Source organism: Podarcis muralis, chromosome 4 (assembly GCF_964188315.1).
Source record: "Podarcis muralis chromosome 4, rPodMur119.hap1.1, whole genome shotgun sequence".
In the NCBI taxonomy this organism is placed as follows: domain Eukaryota; kingdom Metazoa; phylum Chordata; class Lepidosauria; order Squamata; family Lacertidae; genus Podarcis; species Podarcis muralis.
The window spans coordinates 100,920,898-100,946,246 of record NC_135658.1 but is presented as its reverse complement, the minus strand read 5'-3'; the positions used below and the strand labels follow the sequence as shown (position 1 = coordinate 100,946,246).

The 25,349-nt window shown below is 42.2% G+C and overlaps 1 protein-coding gene and 1 long non-coding RNA gene across 11 annotated transcripts in view; both read right to left on the bottom strand.

Annotated features, from left to right (window-relative positions):
• Positions 1–25,349, bottom strand: part of PCDH9 (protocadherin 9) — a 737,830-nt gene that overhangs the window by 696,060 nt on the left and 16,421 nt on the right. The gene's annotated exons all lie outside the window — the stretch shown is intronic.
• On the bottom strand, positions 1,721–11,552 carry LOC144327558 (uncharacterized). The gene is made up of 2 exons (XR_013392696.1): positions 10,405–11,552; positions 1,721–10,032 (listed from the first exon to the last, which is right to left on the bottom strand). It is a non-coding gene; the product is annotated as an uncharacterized LOC144327558 (long non-coding RNA).

Below are 25,349 nucleotides of genomic sequence, written 5' to 3'. Positions count from 1 at the left end.
TGACTGAGATCTTAATCTGCCCTGTTCTCTCTGATACTGCCCCAGGTTCTGTTTCTTTGGTCATATTATAATGCAACAGGATGTTCCACATTGGTTGAGAGAGAGATTATCCCCAAAGAGACTTGTGATAGTCCTTCACATTTTTGAGTCTTGTTTCTTAAGATCTCACTGAGCTGGGTATGAGAGGTCAGGACAGAGTGCAAGATTGTTTAGTGCTGTGCTCACGGTCTAGCGATGGTTAACGTACTCTGATGTTAAAATACTTAAAATGATAGCATTAAGCGATTTGTGTGTTGGGTGACATAAGCAGCTGTGACAGTCTTAGCTCCACTGTTGCTTCCCAGTTGACTTTGACACACTTTATTTGAAGACATGCATGTGTAAAGATCAGTAGCAATTGCCAATTTGCCTGGTCTACCACATTACCATAGAGCTACTGCCACAGAAGATTTCCCCTTAGGTGCAATTTTGTCATACTCCATTAATCCTCTCAGTCCTCTCCCAATCCTGCGGACTTGTTACGTAGTAATCCCCAATTGTTGTGCTGCAGGAACACTGGAAAGTCTCTGCTGTCCTCCAGGCAGAAAATTACAGTAGTAAGTCTATTAAATTTGGCTCCTGCAATGTCCACTCAGATCACTCCCGCTTGTTGCAGTCATAACCCATAGCCACAATGTCAGAACAAATTATCAGCAGCATCCAGAATGCCAATGCAAAATTAATTTGGTGCCTCCCACAGCCTTGTTGATTCAGTCCCCAGATGATGGCAGAAATCTAGCTGTATTTTAAAGGATGTTTGGAAATTAAGTCAACACATCGTGAAAACTGGCTTTATTCTTTGTGCATGTCAGGTTTCAGGTCCCACTGGGGACCTCTATCACATGATAGTATGCAATTTATTATGTAACGTGCTGGCATTCTTCCACCTGAGTCTGTTCAAGAGAGATTACTTTGGTTGCTCCTTTTTAAGGCTGGACTAGGACACCATTCAGAAAATGGAATTCTTCTTTGTCTATACAGTCAAGTGTTCTTGAACCCCTCTGAAGTACCAAGTCCGTTTCCTGCCTTTTGCAGCTTGTCTCTCTCACAGAAATATACAAACACAATAAATTCACCAGCTAGGCAGAGTTTGATCTCTGTTAGTCTTCAATACTGTTATAAGCCAATGTAGCCTTCCTAGTTCCCTGCACAATGCCCACACCTGCAACCCATCAGGGAAAAACTGATTTTCCACTTGAACAACTTGACAAATAAAATTAGTAAATCTTTGCTTTAAATTCAGTAGCATTGAATATTAATAGTTAGCATCACAGGGGGTGTATTGCCCCTGTTGTTGTTTTTCATCGTATTTTAAATTGTAGCACTTTGCAAAAGTATTTTAGTTTTAAGAGGATGCCCACTCAAAGGAGTAATTAGTAATGCTGCTGTGTGTAGCCGCAATGGATATATTTACCATCTTGTTTGCCTAAGCATGTGCAACATTGGAAGACTTGTGACAAGGACTGTTTTATAGCTTAAAAGTGCCTCTGAGCATGTAAAGACTGCTTTCCCCTTGTTGCAGAGCAACTGCAGCCTATCCCCAGATAGTTAAGATTGAAGAAGCACCAAATAAGGCTCCGTTACAAATACAGCCAGTGTGTCTGGTCTTGTTGTCTCAATCCCTTTAAGAGTGCAAACTAAACTCACAAGTATCTCACATGAAAGCAATTAACTTTTCAGAGTTTTTGTGTGCTCACACAGTCCTTCAAGCACACCAGGTGATGTGAATGCTTGCTGAGGTGGCATTTCAAGGGGGACAGATCTCAAGGCGAGGATAGGTGAGATTCATAATAAGGTTCAAAGTCTGTTCTTTGATAGGCTTAGAACTGCGCTGGTCACTGGTAACCTCAACAAATGCTCTTAAAATAAATCACTTTGCAATTTGTTGAGGTTACTGCTATGTACCTCATACATTACCTTCCTACACATCATGTTGTGACCAATGCAGACTCTTAGGTTTCTACAAGCAGCTAGTCCCCCCCCTCTTCTGTTCCCCAACTCCAACTTTGCTTAACACCTCGCCTGATGAAGAGTACAGGAGCACTTAAAAAAATGCTCACTGATTGTATCACTTTTGTTAGTCCTAATAAAGTATTGCTCGACTCGGGTTTTGGGAATTGTACCTCTTAATAACTAGAAATAGATATACACCTGAAGAATATTCACTTGAGGCAAGAAACCTATGGTGGACAGTTGCCTCCCAGTCACCCTCCTGAATGGTGTTCCTGATTCATACAGATAATAATAATAATAATAATAATAATAATAATAATAATAATAAATTTTATTTATACCCCGCCCTCCCCAGCCAAGACTGGGCTCAGGGCGGCTAACACCAAATATAAAAACAATTGATTGAAATACTGCTTAAAAACAAGATTAAAATACAACATTAAAACATTAAAACATTAAAATGCAGCCTCATTTCAATGGAAACTCAATCAAAAACTTTTTTGGGGATAAAAACGTCAAGTCTTCACCAAGGCTAATTATCCAGACTGGTCCTACATGGGCCAGAAAAAAGCCAGGGAAGTCCCCAAATAGGAGTTCCAACACAGAAGGAGAAAGGAAAAAAGAAAGAGGGGGAGGGAATCAAATTGATTCCAAGCCAAAGGCCAGGCAGAACAACTCTGTCTTACAGGTCCTGTGGAAAGAAATCAGATCCTGCAGGGCCCTGGTCTCATGAGACAGAGTGTTCCACCAGGCTGGAGCCAGTGTTGAAATGGCCCTGGCTCTGGTTGAGGCTAATCTAACTTCCTTAGGGTGTTGCTATTTATGGACCTTAAGGTCCTCCGTGGGGCATATCGGGAGAGGCGGTCCTGTAGGTACAAGGGTTCTAGGCTACTGTATTAGCAGATACTGTATTACTGTAAGCCAGTGATGGCCAAACTTGGCCCTCCAGCTGTTTTGGGACTTCAGTTCCCATCATCCCTGACCACTGGTCCTGTTAGCTAGGGATGATGGGAGTTGTAGTCCCAAAACAGCTGGAGGGCTAAGTTTGGCAATCACTGCTGTAAGCCATTTGAAGTACTGTAATTGGTATAAACATGCTTAAAGATTCACACAACTGTAGGGCAAGACGTATCCCGCTCACAGGAGTACATGTTACTAAAGAGAGCTTCCGTAAAATCAGTGCTTGGCTGTATAGTTTGTGCGGCACCCACAGTAATTTAGCCAGTTTGCAATTGCACCCACAGGTCCAAAAAAAGTTGGTGACTCCTGCTTATCCCATAAGGCCCTCCCCCAGGCCTCACACAAATAGTCTCATGCAGAAACTGAGCATCAGCTGACAGACACATAATAGTAAACTGGCCTTATTCTCTGATTTTCTATGCTAATGTGTCACAAACAATGGTAATTGGTCACAAAAATGGTAAAACTTGAAAGCCTTGTTATCACCTCATTCCACTTGCCAGAGCTAGGAGAGTCAGTCCATCAATAACCCTGGTGATTCAGAGATGACATCATTGCTTTTGCTTTGAAACAAGGCCTCCTTCATTTTCTCCAGGGCACATCTGACTTCAGGCAAAGATCAAAAACACCACAGCACATTATTTCACATACATAGTAAGCCCACACATACCTCTGAGGAAGGATAGCTAGGCTACCTGCCATACAAATAATTATTTCTTGAATTCTAATATGAATAATGTGCAAATGAATAATTTCAAGCACAGCCCATCCATCATCGCCCCTATTCCTCATCCCCAAGGGAGAGAGATCGTACCACTTTAAGCCTGTAAACCCAGTTTCATTCCAGTAGCACAATGAATTTGCAACTCAGACAACTATCTAAAATCTGTGATTGATCATCTGGTGAACTCTTTAAAAATAAAACACTTGTTTGCTAATTAACTACAGCAAGGTCTACAGTCGGTGACATGCTCGACAGTGCTCTTCAATTAGGCAAAAAAAGCTTTTTCCCTACATGAAGCAGAACTCAGTAGGAAGCCTGGTCCTGAAGTAAACAGAATAAATGAAGAATAGGAGGGGAATGGAAGAAGAAGCCCAAACTAAAAACAACAGAGTTAATTTATCCCTTCTTTTGCTATATTCCGCTTCAGTCCCAAAGGATGCCTACATCACAGACTGAAATTGCTTCAACAGTCATGCAGTCTCCTCCCAAGGGAACCCCTGGGAATTTAAAGTCATGTGCAGAGAATATGGGCTCTCTAAAAGAGAACGTTCAGCATCCTTACCTGACATCAACAATCCAGGTATCTTTGGGGGGAAACTGTGACTGTTAAGATTGGATGTTTAACCCTCTGTTGATACAAATTTGACTGGGTCAATTTGGTATCAGGATCAAACATAACCCCCCCCCCCCCAAAGCCATGCAAATAAAATACCCAGTGGAGGTTATTAAGCAAGACACCATTTGCAAGTTTAAAAAAAGCCTTCAATAGAACTTTCCTTTTCCATTAAAACAACATACTTGCACATAAGTCATTGAGGTTAATATCCCACAATGTACAGTTACAAAAACAGGCAAGAACATGATATGGCGTCTAACTGACCTCATCATTTTTTATCATAAAAATGTGTCCTTAACATATACATAACTATAATACTTGGACAAGCATAAGAGTGGAATAATAATGAGCTGTGAAATACTTGCAGCAACAACAAATTCCCCCAGACCTCAGTATAGAATGAATCTGGGGGTTGGAGAATAAGGATTGTGCCCACAGCACACAACATGCTCATCAAACTTCTGTACAGGACCTGTGCTAAAATGTCTTCTTCATTATTATGTCACATATTTTGTGCTTTTATACTGCCAACACTCCAGTGATCCTCAGATGAAGGGTGGTATATAAATTTAATAAATTAAAATAAACGCTTTGAATTTGTGGGAAAGTGGGCAGGTCCAACAGATGCAATCCTGCTATGCTCCATGCATTCATTTTATGATACAGTTCTCAACAGGGTTATGGTCTGACTCTGCTGGTTATGAAGTTGTCAGTAGTAATGGTTAACGGCTATGCTTGAATAGGCACAACATGAATGCAAATGACTAATGATGGAAGTATGCAAGCAAAGCTTCACACAGGAGTCTGTAATCTACACCATATATAAATTTGAAGAAACTGGCCAGGTGTATCCTGGTTTGTGCTATGTGAAGAAGCTTTGGCGAGCCTTAGGCTTGTGTATTCAAGTGTTTCTTTCCAACTTTGAACTAACCAGTTACCCACAAAACCCAAACCCCACAAACTGCATTTCTTTAACCAGTGGTTTAAGGAAGAGCTCAAATCTGGAACCACATTTTGATCCTGGTTTGTTCTCAATAACCACAGGTTAAATAAACCACAGCTCCCCACATTTGGATCTCACAGAACTGTGGGTATTTAAAACCAGAAGCTAGAACATCTCTTTTCAGGTGAGAAAGGGAGTGTGGCAGCCCCTGGCTCACAGTGATTTAGTCACATGCCATGAAGCCATGGTTTTCCATTATGTCTGAATCGGGCCCATGTACGTGGTCAAAGTGCTTTGACTGTCTCTTTAGAAATTAAATACACCCCACACCTCCCTAGATAGCATTCACAAAGCATTCGTGGCACTTTAAGATATAATAGTTTATGGTTGTATCCCTGGACCATTGCAAAATATTATGCTATTACACTACTCTGCATTCGCTCAATTTCAGCGCTATGTGCATCAACAAAATCAGGCAAAAACACAAAATATTTTCAACTCCAGAAGAACAGGGGGTGGGGGGGAATCCAGACCCTGCAGTATCTTTGGCACTGGTTTGCCACACAACAGTTCCGCCAGTTTGCAAAATTTACAAACATGGCAGAACACTCATTACCTTAGAGAAACTCTGCTTTGCAATTAGTGTAAATAACATCCTGACAAAATGGGCTTCCACATAGCTTCCAAGAGAAAAAGGCTTGGAGGAGAGATTTGGAGAGATTTGCTGTGGCAGTCGGAGAAGAAGGTCAAATCATCTGGCTACTTTCCACACACTCCTTCCCTGCTCACACCATACTCTGCCCAGAATTTGGACTGCAGGAGAAAAGAAACAGATTGTTTCCTGCTTTTCTCCGTTAGTGCCCATTCTCCATTCCTCATGGAGCCTTCCGACTTGGCTCTATTTCTGATGTCAGGTTTTGTCAAATTATCAGTGAGGTTCAAGAAAATTATCTGGATCCAGAACTTGTCTCATGCTTGGATTGCTGACACTGATGGTTGCAGTGGAAAGTATATATGATTGCATGCCACATTTTTCGTTGATTTTGTTGGTCCAATTCTAACCTTGAAAAAAGTATTTGAATTTTGACAAGGAACTCGGATTGTAAATACTCTTGATTTCAACCGACACACACAAGATTTCCTGTGGAGAATTCCAAAGTGGGTTCTCATTAAGTGGTACCTTGGTTTAAAAACAGCTTAGTTTATGAACAACTTGGATTAAGTAGGTCTTTTGGTTTGTGAATTTTGCCTTGGAAGCAGAACATATTCTGCTTCCTGTTGAGTGTAAATTGAGTCCTCCGCTGGTATGGGAAAGCACACCTTAACAGACTTCCGGAACGGATTAAGTTTGTAAACCAAGGTACCACTGTATATCAGTGCTAGAAACTAGATTGCACACACAACTAAGATATTTGCTTCCCAAGAAACTAATCTACTTCTGTATATGCTTGAAAATATCATATATAAAAACTGCAAGTAAAGTGAAGCCAGTGGTCTCACAATCCTTCTTCATATAATTTAAGGCTCTAGTCCTAAAATATTTAATACTATGAGATTTCTACTGAACTCACTGAGATTGAAACTTTTGAGTAGCAAGATTTCCCATGACTGTAGCATTTCAAGTTGCTGGTGTGGAGATGAAGGTGGGGAACACTCCCCAATGAAAAATACTCCATAGAGAAACACACCATGTCAAGGAGAATTGTAGACTAAACCCTTCAGCCTGGCGGGTTAGATTTCTGTGTGCAGGGATTTTTGCATAGGAGAGCATTCAAACAACCAATGTGCATGAATACCCCTCTATCCTGTTTATTGGTGGAGAACTAGGGATATTTAAAATAATAAAACAGAGAACAAAAATAATTTTTGCCACTTGCTATGGAAATGGCAGTGGGGCTGTTCTTGACAGCCGCTGACTGACAGATGACAGCTTTCCCCACAATGCCTCAGACATCAATTTGTTCGTGGATATTTGGGGTGGGTGGGAAGGATGCCATTCCACCATTTTTTAAAACTGCAGCTGCTGTTTCCCCTCCCCAGTGGAATACCCCAGACTGACACCCAACAAGGGAAATGGTGGCTTCCAGCCTGCAAAGAACCCTGGGAATTGTAGTTTGTTAAGCCTTGTTAGGAGACCCTTAACCAGCTACAGTTCCCACAATTCTTCATTTCACCCCCTGATTCATATGAGTGTGGAAACTGGCCCTCAGAACGGAAACTGGTCCGATTTTTGTGGAAGCCAGTGAGGTTACCCCTTGAATAAAAATTAATCTGAGCAAATAAGGCTCATGAAGTCAAGACTTGGCATCAATCGGCCTTAAGCACATTAAGATGAACATTAGGAAATAACACTGAGCTAAACTTAGACAGAAAAAGGGGCAAGCCAATGCAGAGAGCAATTTAATTTTCACATCTCACAACAGGAGGACTTTGGCTTCTTGCTGCTTCCATGTTTAATTGGCCATTTTTTATGTAGTGAATGAAAGCCAGCCAATTTTCTCCTGAGAAGCTGTACTATAATCTTGACTCAGTAAGAGCTATATGCTTCTTATTTGTCTATAGCACCATGGGGAATGAGATGAAACATCAGAACAAGGATTTCTTTTTTCTTTCTAATCTGCAAAATTAACTGTTCAACTCAAAAGGGGGCATTTATATACCATCAATTTAGTTTTGAACCAGAGCAAACAGACTTCTCAAGGAAGAAAAGGGACCAAGGGGAATGTGGAATGGTACCTGAATTAATTCCGGGAAGCTTCCTCTAATAGTAGATGAGCTTACTTTTATGCTAGAGTAGTTTATGAGATTCATTCTTCAGTGAGCATAGGTTTGGCACATTAAAAGGTATCATAGCACTTAACCTCTGAAAAATGTAAAATATAAAGTTTGATCTTCTTTTTCATTATACTACAACTAAGTGCAGGAATTCCAGAATAATAGTTATGGATTATCTGACTCAGAGGGGAGCTACACTATCTGAAGAATCATTTAATTGTGCTTTCACAGGACTATACCAGAATGTGGGGTGAGATTAAACTTCTGTACACAGAAAACAGTAATGTCAGAGAGAAACATTTAGCCTAAATGCATGGTTCCGTAGCATACTTTTCTATGCACAATTTTTTAAATTATAAATATGGGGCATACTCAAACATAAAGGCTCCCACTTGAAATATGAAATGGTACAATCCATCAACTGCACTAGAAAAATTTGCTGCTCATGTACTTTGGCTCATTCTACTTTGTGGTCTTCCAATTTCAACCACATGAAGATCCAGGACTATCGTTTCAATGAATACACCCAAGAATATGTTTAATTTCATGTGATTATGATAATAAAGACAGCCCATCTGGAATCTCAGAACAAAACTGTGCTGCCAGATACGTCTAGCTCCACATTTCCAATTCCACCCCCCCCCCCCAAAAAAAAATCTTCTGCTTGCAAAAACAGCCTTGGAAGCAATCATCTTGCACTCATTAATCCATAGACATTTGATTTCAAATCAGACTGCCAGCAGACATAACATCTTTGCATTGTTACAATAGAGAATTGATTTGATTAATGAAACAGCTTTGATTTTTCTCTCTAATCGCTGTCCTCGACAATGCCATGCAAACACCACTGATGCAATTTCCGACACTAGCGTGCTCATCTCCCTTGCTTTGCTAAATTTCCCCCTTTGAAAACATCAATTTTATATCTTATTCAATTAATTATTCTGCACCGCATGGCATGCACAAACTCTGCATATATTTTAATATAAATCTGTGTTGTGTTCATGGCTCTGAAATGGGCTGTCCCTGTGATGAGACATTCCTTTAGTCTCCTACCCTATGTGAAAAATAAAGACAAAAATAGTTGCAGCCCTTTTTTGGAAGCCCGTTGAGATGGATAAGTAGTATGGGGAAAACACTCAAATGCTTCAGAAACCTCGGGAAGTGATCCTATGCTTTAAAAAGATGAGCATTCTGTTGACAGCTAATCACAACACTAATGGCATACACAACAAGTTAAGCACTTTTAATGCCAGTTGGTTTTATGCGCGTAACTCTCCAGGTGGAAACAATTAGAATACAGTCTACTCAGAAGTAAGCAAGCCAATCTTGAAGTCACCAGTGCCTGATCTACTGTGATCAAACTCTTCCAGTCTATCAATGGCCATAGCTGTTGCACCAGTTGCATCTGGTAACAGGTGTTTCCAGCCACCGAGGCAAAAGCACCCCAAACTGGGTGCCTGCTCCTTCAGGGAGGCAGCTCTGGGCAGGACAGGCAATTCACCAGGAACCACTCAGCCACAGTGTCTGTATCTTGCCAGGATTCAGACACCGGGCAGGACCACTTGCCAGCTCAGTTTGTACTATTGTCTTTCTGCTTCCTCTTATTAAAGGAGTGCTCCGTGATGAGCATTCACAGTAATTCTCATATTCAGTGACAACAGGTGTTAAATATAGCCATGCCAACTCCATCTATATTGTACTGCATTGTGCTTGTGGCAGTGAAGCTTCTACAGAGGCAGATGTAGGGCAGCGTGAGCAGTCCTCCCCCCAGGGGCCAAGGGGGTGCCTTTCCACCTCCTTCCCAAAGCCTAGTAAGTGCTGGTCTTTGGGAAGGAAGTGTGACGGCTGTGACAGGGTCATTTAGTCCTCCTGTCTCCTTTCCAAAGCCTAGTTAGTTCTTTCCCACGTTCAGGAAGGAGACAGGAGGGCTCTAGGACACTGCCAGAGCTTCATGCCTCTTTCCCAAAGCCCAGCACTTACTAGCATACATTTCTGTGCCATAGCAGAGTTGTGACTAGACTGTGCTACCCATGGGATGCGGGTGGCGCTGTGGGTAAAACCTCAGCACCTAGGACTTGCCGATCATATGGTCAGCGGTTCGAATCCCCGTGGCGGGGTGAGCTCCCGTGGTTCGGTCCCAGCTCCTGCCCACCTAGCAGTTCGAAAGCACCCTTAAATGCAAGTAGATAAATAGGTACCGCTTTATAGCGGGAAGGTAAACGGCGTTTCCGTGTGCTGCGCTGGTGCAGGCTCGCCAGAGCAGCTTCGTCACGCTGGCCACGTGACCCGGAAGTGTCCTCGGACAGCGCTGGCCCCCAGCCTCTTAAGCGAGATGGGCGTGCAACCCTAGAGTCGGACACGACTGGCCCGCACGGGCAGGGGTACCTTTACCTGTGCTACCCATAGATAGATCATTTGCCATGTTCTCCACTAAGGTAACAAGCACATGTTTTAAGAATCAGCGAGGAAAGATTATCGGTGACTCTCAAGACTCTCACTATAATTCAAATTAAGGATGAAATTATGAATTGTTTTCTCTTTCATTTTTCATACAATCTATTGCTTTTCATGATTTATGGAACTACCTAAACACAGAAACTCTGCTCTATTGCCTTGGCTATTCCATTTTAAAAACAAAACATTGCATTTGTTGACTGTATATTTTGCACTAATTTTGGATCTGTTTCCTATCATTTCGTGTTCAAGCAACCAGTAATAATTTATTACCTAACCAGAATAAAAACCAAAGCATGTATCAGATTACTGCAATGTGGTTTGCAATCAATATGCATTAACTAAGAAGCACTATTAGCTTTTGCATTGCTTATTTGTTTTCAGTCTGAATAGATTTTGCTTTATCTTCTCTCTCTTGGTTTTATGGCATTTTGAGCCATAGTGTGTACCCAATGATAACTGCTACTACAAAACAGTTAGAGGCATCTGCTCATACATTGCCATGGATGTAAATGATTCATCACCAATCTGCATGTGAAAGAGAAAGTGCAAAGAGACACACATTTCTGTTAAAATTCAAAAGTTACCGGTACTTCTTCCCCCACCTTCCATGGCACAGACCCATTGCCGAATATATGCGTGGCAAGGGACAGAAGTAGACGGATTTGGCCATCACACAGTATATTAAAAGTCCCCCAAGCACCCTATTAAGACAACATGAAAATGGTGGTTCAGACACGGGTATACACAATTATTCCAGATTTTTGTACATCAGTTGTTTGCTATAGGGCCATGGCATTGTTGTGAACTATCAGTACTAATCTGATAAAAGGCACCAAAACTTTCACATTGTTCACCATGGGTTCAAACCTGAGTTAAGTTACATTGGGGGCGAGGAGAAGACTTTTACATCCTACTCTTTGGATCTTCTTCAACCTAAGATCTAGGTTGTCTTCTGTGTTCTACGTTCAACCTTGGGAGGCAAAGCTTGAGCATCCACTCACAAGGTGTAAGAATGTTGTTGTGGCATGTGAATATAGGAGCGTTCCTATTTTCATGTGCACGTTTTTTTGAGAGAATGCTTCTGTATTAGATGACTGGCAGAATTCGAGACCGGGGGAAAGAGGCGGTGGATGAAGACTGGAACAAATTCAAAGTTTATCTTAAAAACTGTTGTAATTTGGAAAATTAGGGGCTCAGAGTTATAAGAGATAAAGAACTACAGTGGTATTAATAATTAACTGAAGTTAAATACATGAAATATACTTAAGTTATGATCAGAGGGTTGCTAAAAAATCTTGAAACAAGAATGCAGGAAAGGGGTGGTATGGGGAAGTCATGTTTTTGTTTGTTTATGTCTATGTTTTTGTTTTGTTTATTCTTTATTTATGGAAAACTAATAAAAATTTATTATAAAAAAAAAAAAAAAAAAAAAAGAGAATGCTTCTGTATTTAGGTCAATCCCAAGTCACTGAGTGCATGAAGGCAAAGGAGGAAGTGTGTCTACTTAGCCCCTTTCTTTACCTCCACATAGGGTTACTCTGGCCTGTGCATGTATAAACTAAATGCATGGAGTTTCTCTACACACAGCCCTCTGCCTCATGACCCAAAGAGGCAAATCAGTGGCAAGCATGTGTACCACAGAGATGCTGATATCCATTGCCACCATATACATTAACTTTGTGATTTTTTAGAACCCACTGTTTGGAACTAAAGGCCTTCAAAGAAGCTCACAGCTTTAAACTTGTAAATAAAGAAGCTGTTATTTATTTGCGTATTTATTCACAACATTTCTATACTGTCCATTCACAAAGTATAAAAATAAAGCACAGGCAGAACACCTTAAAACAGTATCAGAATAAAATCAGCAACAGAAAACAACAGCGCAAATGTACTTTAAAAGCACTAGGACCAAAACTAGTAAGATCAGCAAAAATTCAATATGAAGAGTTGCAATTGATAGACTCAATCCAACAAACATATTAAAAACAAAAAATCCTACCAGGATTAATATACCACTCATCATTCAGGCCTTCAAATCCTTTCTATAAAAAAATAAATAATGTAAGAGCCAGCCATACAAACATAATTAGAGACAATGCTTGGCAGTCTTTAATTGTGCATACAAAGGTGTAAATGGTCCCCACATGACGCTTTTCCATTCTGTGCTTCAACTCTCCAGGTTGGTTGAAGAATCTATTGCTGACACATGTTGCACGTTACAGATGGAAAAGCCACTGCTGCCATCCAGACTTCATGGGCAAGACCTCTCTGCTGGCATAAAGTCTCCAACTCCAGCTCAGCCAAAGATAGGTTGGCATAAGCTGGCATACTTTGCTCATCCTGAGACCAGTGAAAGTCCTCTAAAAGGAGCATGGCAAAGCACATTCAACTCGGCCGTGTGACTACGATCCAGCACAAAACATTACTTTAAAGACTTGTTTTCCATTTTCCAGGCTAAGGCAGAGCAGCAGCCTGCCCTATCACCTCTGCTGCTGGAGAAGGAACAGCACTGGCATCAGTACTGACTTCAGGTGAGAATGTGCTGATTTCTGGCAAGAAGTTGCCGAAATCGTGCAGGTTCTTGCAGAGCACATGAGATTTACCAGAAAATGGAACAAAGTTGCAAAAAATTGGCACGGATACAGGTGCTACCTCTCTGCCGGAATCAATGGAGCAGGTGGGGTAAGCAACTGTCGCAAGGCACCTCAAGTGGCAAAATGGGAGGCACAGCCCCTGTATAGCTGGCTTCTGCAACACTTCTGGTTCCGTAGACTTACTCCTGGTGAGAGTTAAGAATGTAGTGTGTGGGATTCTACAGTGCAGAGACTCTTATTTTTATGTGTATCTCTAGGGTCTCTTATTTAGCTCATTTACCTACTATGCAGGGTTTTGGTTTTGAAGGCAATGTTGCAAATAATGCTTATTGCAGCCTAAGCTTTAAATAACATTGCATGAGTCAAATGAAGTACCATGTAAAAAAAAAAAAAAGGAAAATTGCTGCATTTCCTTTCCAGCTCAGCTTTTATTTCATGTTCCAGCTGAAGGAGTTTGCTGTTCTTTACAGGATGAGAGTCAGACTCAAAATTGCTTGTCCATAAAATCTGCAGATTATCAACTATTACTGTTGTTCTTTCTCTGACATATCCCTTAAAAATCAGGAGAACGTATAACCTAGGAAAGGAGAGGATCGTTCTGCCTTCAGCTATAGAAAAAATCCAATGCATCAGAACATTTATTGTAATCCTCAAGGAGGGACAGTGATATTTAAAAATAAGAAACAAAAACATTCCTCGCAAATTCCTTTAATGTTTGGCACCACAACTGCCGTGCTTGAGATCACAGCCTCCACTGAAGCCACAGTGGTCAGCAAAGGAATACAAGAAGCAACCAGCCAGCCAGCAAGGGCCAAAGGTCCATCCAATATTCTGTTTCCAAAGTGACTTCTGGAAAGAACAACATTATTCTGCTTTTCTCTCTGTTTAGGTCCTACTGTTGTAACAGAAAGCATATTCCACTGGCAACTGCCTTTTGCAAAGTGAGACCATTGGGCTGCCTAGCTCAATAGTGCTGTCCACAATGATCACGAGCGCTTCTCTGGGGTTTTGGTTGGAAAGGAGTGTTTCCAAGCCCTATCTGGAGACGCCCAACTGGATCAAACCTAAGAGCTTTTGTATGCATTGTGATCCACCGCTAACCCTTTCCCTAAACCTGACAAAAACAGTGCTTACCATCCTCCAAAAAGAACCAGCAAGAAACAAGGACAGGAGCATCAAAGGCCGGGGCAAAATTTGGATGAGGAGAATTTTAAAAACATCCCCATTACTCACTATTAAAAAGACCAGGCAAGATGAAACATGAAGGAGTATGCTAACTTAACTGCCCTCTTCTGCTGGTTCATATGTTACACAAGAGTAAATGTGGATCATTTGTGGGTCCTTCACTGTTCTGTAAATAATGGGAGAAGTAGAATTTTCAGTGAATTTTGCTAAAGGACAAATTGGGAACAAACATGGCGGTCCTGTTCAAGGGTATAATCTGTGGGGGCTTCAAGGAAAATTAAAAGAATGCCGATGAGGATAGGAAAGAACTGGCATATTAAGAGCAAATGGAAGTTGGTCTGGTGTTCCTATCCCTGACATCCATACATTCCTAATCTCTGTACACAGACCCTACATATTGTATGTGCAATAGAGAAGCCTGCATTTTACAGGTTACCAGGTTGTGATCCAAAGTCTAGACACTTCTGAGAGAGATGATGAGCTTTTTTTTCTTAGGATTGAAGTTGTTGAACTTTTTTTTAGGATTTTACCCCAGTGGATAAACTGCCACAGGGGCCGGATTAAACCGACCAGTGGGCCAGATTACATCCCCAAAGCGGACTTTGAACATGCCTGCTTTGGAGGAACACACTTGGAAATACATGGCACAAGACAGTGGGGCCATTGTAAATAAAAGGTGGCAACCCTAATAACCCATCCTGCTTTTTATCTTTCACTTTTAACAAATTGTAACCCATCACTTGTTAAGTTCAGAAGAAGGTTTTGTTACTAATGATGAGAGGAATCTTGAAAGTTCTCCACCTCACAAGAGAAGCAGAAGGAGTTGAACATGAGCCCAAGGCTCATTCCAGCTCATTCGTGTAACAACAAAACATGGTTTTTGTTATGTCTGAACCTGGGCATTGTCTTCTGTCCTGCTTTTTATCCATATCATTATGACCTCATGATTAATAAATAACACATGATTGCCTCTCATGCAGACCCTAAAATATATCTGAGGATTACATGGTAGCAAGTGGATGAGTGCCTTTGGGTCCACCATTTATGGCAACGAAACAGGGAAGCCAGAGGGAAATCTAAGACACACACTTAGCAACCGAAGTAGTCTGATTCATCACAGAACTCGGTTACCTCAGCAGTTGTGCTTCTAGTACAAGGCATAATTGGAAGCAGCAGCCAACAGTATCAGATATGAGGGGGAAATGACTCCCACTGTGTAAGTACTGACTGCAAATCAGATTTGCTGTCTTGTAGGCAGTTTTGTTTTTAAAAAGATGTTATAGAGGAGAAGATCCTCAACCGGATGGAGCACCCTTGGCAGATAAAGAGGCAAGCAAATTAGTTCGGAAAAGGGAAGCAATGTTAAAAATGGCTGTGACAGAGATCAAAAGTGAAGAGAAGGGTATTATAAAAGAAATTATCAAAGAGGTAAAAAGGAAGATGAAAGAAAAAGCCTCTTCACAAGGTAGAAAAACAACTAATGTGTCTAACCTGCTTGCTTTTTTCACCATGTAACTGTGGAAATAGCCTTATTATTTGCTCACAGTGTGAAACCAATTTTTTTTTGGATATTGACACTGAAGCTGAAGTCATTAATTTAAAAAGCCACTTTCTGATGCAGTTTATGTGCTTAAAGGTGTAACAAAGTCCTTTGGTAGAGCTGAGAATATGACCTGGCTAAACCAGAAAGCTTACAGAATATGGACAAATTCACGCCACAGACTTAATATTGGTTTATTAATAACCATTTCTCTCTTCTCCAGAAAACATAAAAAGGTTGGAGTCTCTTGGGATTGAAGCTGGAAGCTTCTGCTTGCAAGGCAGATGCTCTACCACTCAGCCATGGCCCCCTTAAAAACGGAACACAGAACATAACCAAATTTGGTGTCTAGAGAGAAAGATGTTAAATATACAGTCCTTCTCAAAACATTCTGAGTGTAGAAAGTCTAAAGCAAGAGGAAATATTGTTTTTCAGCACAAGGATCACATTCCCTTTGGGGCTACATGCCAGTGTTGGGCAGGGCCAGAGGTGCTCATTGGGTGGAGCAATGATTCTACTCACGGCAAGCTATTTGCAGGTTTCTGCTCAGGCAAGCAAGAGACATTATCACAGGGCAGTGACATATTCCAGACGGGCAAGAGCACTCGAAGAGGATGCAGAGGAGGAGGGCGGCCTACGGATAGTCAAGGGCCAGACAGTGACAGCTGGAGGGACGCATCTGCCCTCCAACTGGAGGTTCCTCACCCCTCGTCCAAAATCTGATTAAGATTTAAGTAAGCTTAATAGCTGAGGATCTGAACTGCAACCTTCCTTCTAAAGAACTGTTATAAAGATTACTGAGATAACATAAATGATGGTCTTTGAGCAGTCCAAGGCACTGTATAAATGCTAAGAATTATGATAATCATCGGGGCCTAACAATCTCGCAAGCTGCAGCTGTCACATTTTGAATGTGAGATAATCACAGAACTGGCATAATAGGATAATTATTAGGGATTCCAAAGCTGTCTGTCAATAATGCCCTCCCTCCATAAGCTGTTGGTAACCCCCCTGCTGGCTGGCAAGTATTTTATTTGTTAAAAGCTTTGTGAGTAGGCCACTATTTGAAATGATTAACAGCATCAGTCAGTGTAACTAATCCTTGGTCTTAAGAGCTGATAATTTGCCAGTAAAAACTTGCACAAGGTAGGACCACAGTACTTCAGAAGGTTGCCAGTGAAGTTTGCATGTTTGAATGCTCCCCAGGTAAAATAGTTCCAGCTGGATTGAAAAGCTAGGCTGTGTACATGCCAGAATGCGAATGTACACTTAGGTTTGATGTACAGTCATATCTCATGTTGCATCTGCTTCAGGTTACGTGTTTTCATGTTGCGTCCTGCGGCAACCTAGAAGTACCAGAATGGGTTACTTCGGGGTTTCGCTGCTCACACATGCGCAGAAGTGCTAAATCGTGCCACGTGTGTGCACAGACACAGCGCTTCGGCTTGCGTCAGTTCCGTGTTATGGACGGGCCTCTGGAACGGATCCCGCCCATAACACGAGGTTCCACTGTACATACACAGCTTCGATTTTTCTGTGTGTGCTTTGGTACAAATTTGTCCCCACATAAGCGCTTCCAATTGAACACTAGCTCAATGTTTCTCGCCCACAACTGTGCACTTGATGGGGTATATTTGCACTGCTTCCTGTCCCCTCAGTTATCACTTCTTTCCCCCAAATTTCTAGAAACATGAGGGTCGTTGTGGGCATGCAGACAGGTATTTGTTTACATGTTTGTGCAGCCTTTTCTTTTTTAATATACAAGTTTTCCAGTGTATTAGAATTGCACAGAACAGTGGGTTAAGAAGGTGTGTGTGTGTGTGTTGTGCAGCCAGGCATGGAGCACCTCCCACAATGGAAGCAGGGGGTGTAGTGATGGACTGCACCCTGCAATGCGTCACCACACACACACAAAACAACAACACTGCCCACCCCTGAGGACATCCAGAGTTGGGTAACAGGCAATTTAGTGTTGGATTTCCCCCTTACTACTTTATCCAGGGATCAGAATTTTTTTTTTTAACTAAATGGGGGAAAATATGATATAAATGGGTTGCCATTGGATGAAGAGATCATGGTGACACAATATCTAAAGGGCTGTCCCATAGCAGATGGAATGGGCTTCTTTGCTAAGAAAGGGTGGGGGACTCGCCTCCATTGGAGGTTTTAAGCAGAAGTTGGCTGGTCATCTGTCCAGGGTTTTGCTGTCATTCCTGCATTGCAGGGGGTTGGACTAGATGACCCTTGAGGTCCTTTCCCACTCTACAATTTTATGATTCTAGGTAGATGGCACAAGAACACAGGGGAGTTCTCAAATCCACTTTAAACTGCAATGTGTACACAGCCCTAGCCCTTTCCCTGACGTGTGAGCTTTACATGGCAAGACGGGTGTTGTGTTGTTGTTTTTAACATAGTAGAATATTTAAACACTCCACCCTGTCTGCTTTCGAAGCGGGTACAGTCTCAGGATCGATGCGCCACATGATATTTCTGAATACGTCATTCAGCTACCATTAATTTCCTTGTCTTTACCAACAGTAAAGGTCACCAGGTAACAGGAAAATGAAGGGACCAGATATGTTGATGACAATTTATGAAGATTTGGCTTCCCCAGGTTTAGAAATTAGCCCATACAGATATTTTGTTTGAGATATATACCTGACATGTCCAGTTTCCCCAGGGAACACAGCTCTTAGTGCTCCATCAGTTCTGCTCCATTTGTTCTGCTCTATCGCTACAGAGTGGGTTTTCCCTTGGAATTTTTTTTTGGGGGGGGTTACAAAGCTTTATTGGTTGAAAACTGTATAACAAAAAGGATCAATAGATGTTAAAGACAAAATAAAAATAAACAGTCATTCATTCCTTAATTGGTACTTGCTTTGTACATCATTTTGTAATTAAATTTGACATGACCTCCAATCTTCCCATTATGTTCCCAGAGTAGATTCCTTGAATACGCACTTAACTTTATTTTCTCCATGTTGTTTAGCTTACTTTAAATTTTTATAAAATTACCTTATTTACACATAGACATAGAAGTTCAATCAAAACCTGCCAAAGGATTGATATTTTGACAATGTTCTTTTACATAAACTTTGTATATGTCCCACTCTCTTGACAAATTTTTCATCTGTAACATCTTGTAACCTTGCTGAGCATACTCTCTTAATTAATTTTCCCTTTCTGATTTGGATGGGATAGCCTCTCCCTTCCAGCCTTTGGCAATTAAAATTCTGGCAGCAACTGTTAACATACATAAAGGCTTTCCTGAATTTTTTGGGGATTCCGTTACTCATAATTCCTAGCAGGAAGGCTTCAGGCTTTTTAGGGAAAGAGCATTTGAACATTTTCTTAAGCTCATTGTAAATCATTTCCCAAAACTGTCTGACCTTTTTACAGTTCCACCACATGTGGATCCATGTGCCCTTTGGAAAGGAGCAGGGCAAGGGGGAAACCACTAGCCGGTGTCACTGCTGCTAAGGTGCTGGTTTTAAATGTATAATTATTTATCGTTGTTTGTTAGATTTGTTAGTCACTTTTTATCCAAGTGACTCAGAACATTGTTAAAAAACACAGGGGGGGGGGGGGAGCCATACTTGTGCCATAAATTGTATCAAGCTGCAACAAAGCCTAAGTTTAGCTACCACCTACAGTGTGATGGCCTCAGAGTCCATTTCAGTCACTGAAACAAGAAACTGATCCCTGCAATGGGCAAGCAGTTTGGCAAGATCTTGTGTCATTAAAAGCCAGGCCTTCTGCCATTTCCCAAACAAAAGAGAAGTACTGTTTGCAATGCTCCAGACCTAGCTCATGGCTCAGCTCAGGCCACTAACCCCACACACCTAGATTTTGAGTATAGTCACCTGTGGCCCTTGCCTGGCTCTGACACTGGGACTAGTTCGCCTCTGAAGCGTTTTCAGATCTCCCTTTGCACAGGTGTCAAGCCTGCTTATCAGCTCACTGTGGCAAGTCAGTCCTGCACATTCTTACTGGAATCTGGCTGCAATTGTATTAGAAGCAGGAAGTCAGAAACAAAAACACTAGACGCAGAAGAAGGTGTGTGCATGTGTGCTGTTTTAAATGTAAAATGTGCTAAAAACGGGCTCTTAAAATATTCTCATTCCCAACGTTTTTCAAGTGAGAACTTGCTCCATCAGGGGAAAGTACTACATTTTTAAGGAACCTGTTTCCAGTAATTTTTTCCCAATATTTGGGTCTTAAAATAATGCATGATGGACACACCCACTCACACCCCATACTGATTTCTGGTTTTCTGTTTCTTTGATGGTGCAGTGCTTGTGGGTTGCTACAGCATTAGGACTTCCATGCTTCGCTGTCCATCAGCTGAATCCTTCTTTGCAGCCATCACAGGATAGCTGGCTCAGCAAAGTTATTGTCAGAGGTGTGCTGCTGTCAATTCAAAACACCAGGATTTATTATTATGACCTCACATGAACAAGGCAGTAGCTATTTCCTATCCCTTGATAGTGGTGGGGGACTTTTGGCCTCCTAGACGCTGCTGAACTGCAACTCCCAGTGGCCCAGCTGGCAGCTGGAGAACAGCAACGCCTTGTGTGCCAAAGGTTCTCTCAACCCTTGTTCTATCACACCCGCAGGACACCCAGATTCCTCCTCCGTTTTCCGCAGATTCAACCAACGGCATCTCATGTTACTTTTCTGTGCTTATAATGCTGCTGAGTTGATGAAATCATAATCCGCCCTGTAAAATGCCAATAAGCTATAATGACCTGTGGTTTCAAAAGTCCTGCTTTGATGCTGCTTAGGGATTTGTCTGTAAGGTTGCCAGCAATCAATCCTCAATCATAAAACACAAAGAGACATCACACCTGTTATGGATTGCCAATGGATTATGCCCTTTGCCAGAGGGGCATGAGGAATGACTTCTCAAAGTGATCGTTTTGCAGGCTTTTGCATATTTCCATAAATATGACAAATATAGACTGGATTTGAGCAAAAATATAAAAAGAGCCCTCCTGGCCAAGGGTTCAGATGTTGGTGAGCTGCAATAAGCAGTAGCAGCCTGGTGGCATTCAGTAGGTCACCTTCAGAAATATAATAAATGTATCCCAACTCACCCCAAGTCTTCGAAAATGCCCCTTTCCACTTTGGAAATGTGATGCAGTGGGGTGAGGGGGCATTTTATGTTCCAGAAAAATCTACTGCAGGAGTGAAGAAGGCAGCAGCCAGACTGCATGGCAGTCCAGCGTAATGGCAGTACCTGCCCAAGTTTGCTTCCTCAAGCAGAGACCAGGTAGTACCCGCTTCACTTTGAAAAGTCTTGCTGTACCCGCCGGACACCAATTCATGTCTTCATTTGTCCCTCCACTCTGGGTGTGTCCTGAAGTAGATCACTGCCCCTGCTGCACAACAAGACCAGGACTCAGCAGGGGCTTCACATTACCCACCTCTCCTCACCCAGCATCGGTAGCAACAGCTCTTGCCTGCAAGAAGTCGAGGTCTCTCTGCTGGCAAGGGAGATTGGCTTGGTAAGGAGGCACTCTGTCTCCAGCCCTCAGGGCCTTCCTCCTTCTGGCCTGCAGGCCACAGACAAGCCACAAGCCTCAGGCCTCCAGTACAGTTTCGTCCAAAAGCCTCCAGGCAGGAGATGCTTTGCCATACTGTCTAGGAAGCAAACCCCGCACTCAGTTTCCAAAACACTCCTCCTCATTATTCATTCCTTACTGAAAAACACAACCTGGAACCTTTCATCCGGGATTCATCTCCCCATGAAGCCCATTGACTTCAATGTGTGTTTGACCTGAACACACACCATGCAACCTTCTGCCTTTGCCTTGCCCCTTTGCTAGCATCGCTGATTCAACAACTGCAAGTGGCACTTGCTGTCCTGTGCCTTTGAAAGCCTTTTCCCGCAACCATTTCTATAAATACAAGTGCTCCCAACTGTTTGAAGTATAAAGAAGTGACTTGCTTTGTTTCAATACCGATTTGCTGCGGTGCTCTGCATTTCTAGGGCTCAGCTGTGCTAGACCAGATCCCACACAAGCTGTCTCAGTCTCTCTCTGCTCTGTGATAATATTTACTAGGGAGGAAATCCCAGATTTCCGATACATGTCACACATACTTCTTACCAAGAATAAATACACGCGGGGAAATTAAGGGGGAGGTGATAAAAGGAAGCAAGGGGGAGGCAGGGGGCAGGGAGAGAGAGGAAGCAGCAACGTCTATTTAAAGGAGAAATATATTTAAACATCAGCCAAATGACATCATTTTCATACCATCCACACTGGAAGCTTAAAGACCCAAATACTCCACAAGCCATTAGTTTCTCAGTGCCCTGCAAGGGATTAAAGTATGTCTTAATCAACTGCTAAAGCAGAGAGGAAGGCCAAATCCTAGATATTAGCAAAGCTTGGTAACAGTGGAATTTGTAGGGGCTTTGATTTCACTGAAATCTAGTCAATGTGACAGCTCATTGTTAACAGCCATGGCAAGGTAATGCCCAATTGTATTGTTCTGTGCTCACACATCTGGGAAAACACAGACACACAATGCTGTATGTGTTTGTTAGTGGACGCCACACATGACCATCTTCTGCAATGCATTTATTTTGTCTGAGTTTCCGAGTGCATGCAGACATCTGGAATGATAGCATAGAAAACATGAATTAGGGAAAATACTGGGAAAGACAATCATGCAGCTTTTCTGAAGGCCTTTCCTCAAGTCTTGTCTATATTCAATGCTATGATTTCTTCGCCCAGGGTAAGCTCCCAGTTCTACACACCATCCTTCCACTTGTGAACCTTTAAGAGGAAACAGCACCTGGTGAAATTCTACGTTTTTACTGCTTAGATAGAAGGGACTTGCCCTTAAGGCTTTCTGCAAAAAACCTCTTGCTGGTTGCTACTGCCCAAAGGAACATGCCACCAGTCTTCTCCTTTCCCTCTGAAACCACAACACAGAAGCAATGCCACTCTGCCTAGGCTACTGCTTTTTACAAAGCCTGTCTTTGACTTTAAAAACAAACAAACAAACCACCTTATTTAGTGTTTCCAAAATGAAAGGGAAACATTTCTTCATTAAACATTAATTTAATAACTGGCAATATAGAATTTGCACTTCTGTCCAGTATAGTCACACAAGCTTTTTAGGCTGCCATTGAATAGAAGAGTAGTATTCTGCCTGCACAAACCCTATTCACATTGGTTTATTGGGTGAACAACCTCTCTGTGTTGCAGAAATTCTGCCACATCTTCTAGCACAGGAGTAGGCAACCTAAGGCCCAGGGGCCGGGTGTGGCCCAATCGCCTTCTAAATCTGTCCTGTGGATGGTCTGGGAATCAGTGTGTTTTTACATGAGTAGAATGTGTGCTTTTATTTAAAATGCATCTCAGGGTTATTTGTGGGGCATAGGAATTCGTTCATTGTTATTTTTTTCAAAATATAGTCCGGCCCCCCACATAGTCTGAAGGACGGTGGACCGCCCCACGGCTGAAAAAGGTTGCTGACCCCTGGTCTAGCACATTCTCAATTCACGCAGAGCATTGGCCATTCCTATTGGGTCCCACTATTGCCTCAAATAAGCAGCAATGGCACCCTCAGTTCACCTGCCCTGTATTCTGTGTGTGCTGTTAAGCATGAAGGGAAATAGGCGATGGCAAATAATAGGCTTTTGGAGAACATTATCCATTATTGATCTTTTCACTGAGCAACCCAGATAAGCTTCTAAGGAGCTGCAGGATTCTTGCTGCAGCCCCCAAACATGTTGCCCATTAAAAGTCCAACGTTCTAAAGTTGGAGGTTTCTGCTTGGGCAAAACATCTGAGGATTTGTAAGGGTAGAGAAAAAAGTTCCTCTACTATCTATATTTAACCATGTTACATAAGTTCCTTTCAGACATTTCATGAACACTTCTTCCAGCAAAAGCAGAGGTCCTGGTCCTGGTCACGTGGAGAAGACCTCCCCACATAAAATTTGGTGCACACCTTCTCTTTTCAGATCTTATTATTAACATGATGGAGGCTCCAGATGCAATCTCCCCCATCCTACCCCAAAACACATTTATATTAGCATCTGAAAGGGGACTCCGATATTATTATTTGTCAGTTTTTAAATTAATCTCTGTTACCAGGAGAAAAGGTGGGGGGGGGGTGTTACAAATGAAACTAAAAATGCACCATATATCACTCTCCTCATTCTGGATTTCTGGTGACTGACATTCTGCTTCGTTTGTAGCATACAAATAACAAAAGGAAAAAATTGTGGGAGCGTTCTTTCAAACTGAAATGTTTGACAGACTTAACAGCTTTTTGAAATAAAACCTGATGAAATCTCAAATAGAAAAAAAAATGTCTCCACAGTACATGAGAGATTACATTTCAACAGGCCAGGTTTACTATCCTTAGACAGATGCAGATGTGGGTTTATTTATTTATTTCCCTGGCACTTGGTTTCTCTCTCTCTCTCTCTCACACACACACACACACACACACACACACACACACACACAGGTTCTACTGCTGTAGCTTTTTACTGACATCTAGTCTACCTCCTGCTACGGTGAATTTTGATAGCTTGAGTATGAGAGACATTTGCAGGTTACTGTTGTCACATTCTGAAAGCAATTTCAAATCTTGCCCATGCACCAGGTTGGATCCAGACATAGACATCCGTAGAGGAGACCCATAGAAAACCAATGCCATTTAAATTAATCATGACTAATTTATCCCACTGATTTTAATAGGTGTGTTCTAAACATAACTACATCTGGATCCAACCCACTGAAATTTGTTCCTGCCACCAGTAGCATTTGAAATTGAAACAAATTAAGAACAGGTTCTGGAAACCTACCCTTCTGTAGAAACCAAAGGTCTGCACATATATGGTTTTTATGTGATATATGGACATTCCACACAGTGGTCTGTATGCAGGGCCGTCTCCGGCGGTGTGGTGCAAAGATCCCTCTCCCCCCCCCCCCCAGCAACTCCAAAACAAGGGAGGGGGCAGTGGAAAATGTCTTCTGCCTCTCCCACCACTCTGGCGTGGCGGCGGAGATCAAGCAGGAAAACGTGCTAGTGGACATGCTCTCCAGCATCGGGGTGCCCGAGAAGGCAGCCTGGGAGGCCACATAGGGCGCAGCTGGCGGGCGTTCAGGGAAAGGGGAGGCTGCCGGCAAAGCCACGCAGCTCCCCCACTCACTAGGGCACCCCTGAGAAACAGCGCCCTGATGCAACAAACCACTAAGACCAATGGGAAGGAATGCTCTGTCTGTATGCATGAAAACCAGATTTGTACTCCTTCTGCCTCTGTCTGAGGGGAGAAACTAGCACAAGCTTTGTTTATGAGCCTCCTCATGGAGCATCACATGTTAACATTACCTGGGCAGTGTTGGGGCAAGGCATAAACCTGCTGCTACGCTGTACAGGTGTTATATACCCTCATAGAATCAAGTTGGAAGGGATCCCAAGGGTCATCTAGTCCAACCCCCTACAATGTAGGAATATTTTGCCCAACGTGGGAATCAAACTCACACCCTTGAAATTAAGAGCCTCGTGCTCTACCAGCTGAGCTATTCCAACTCA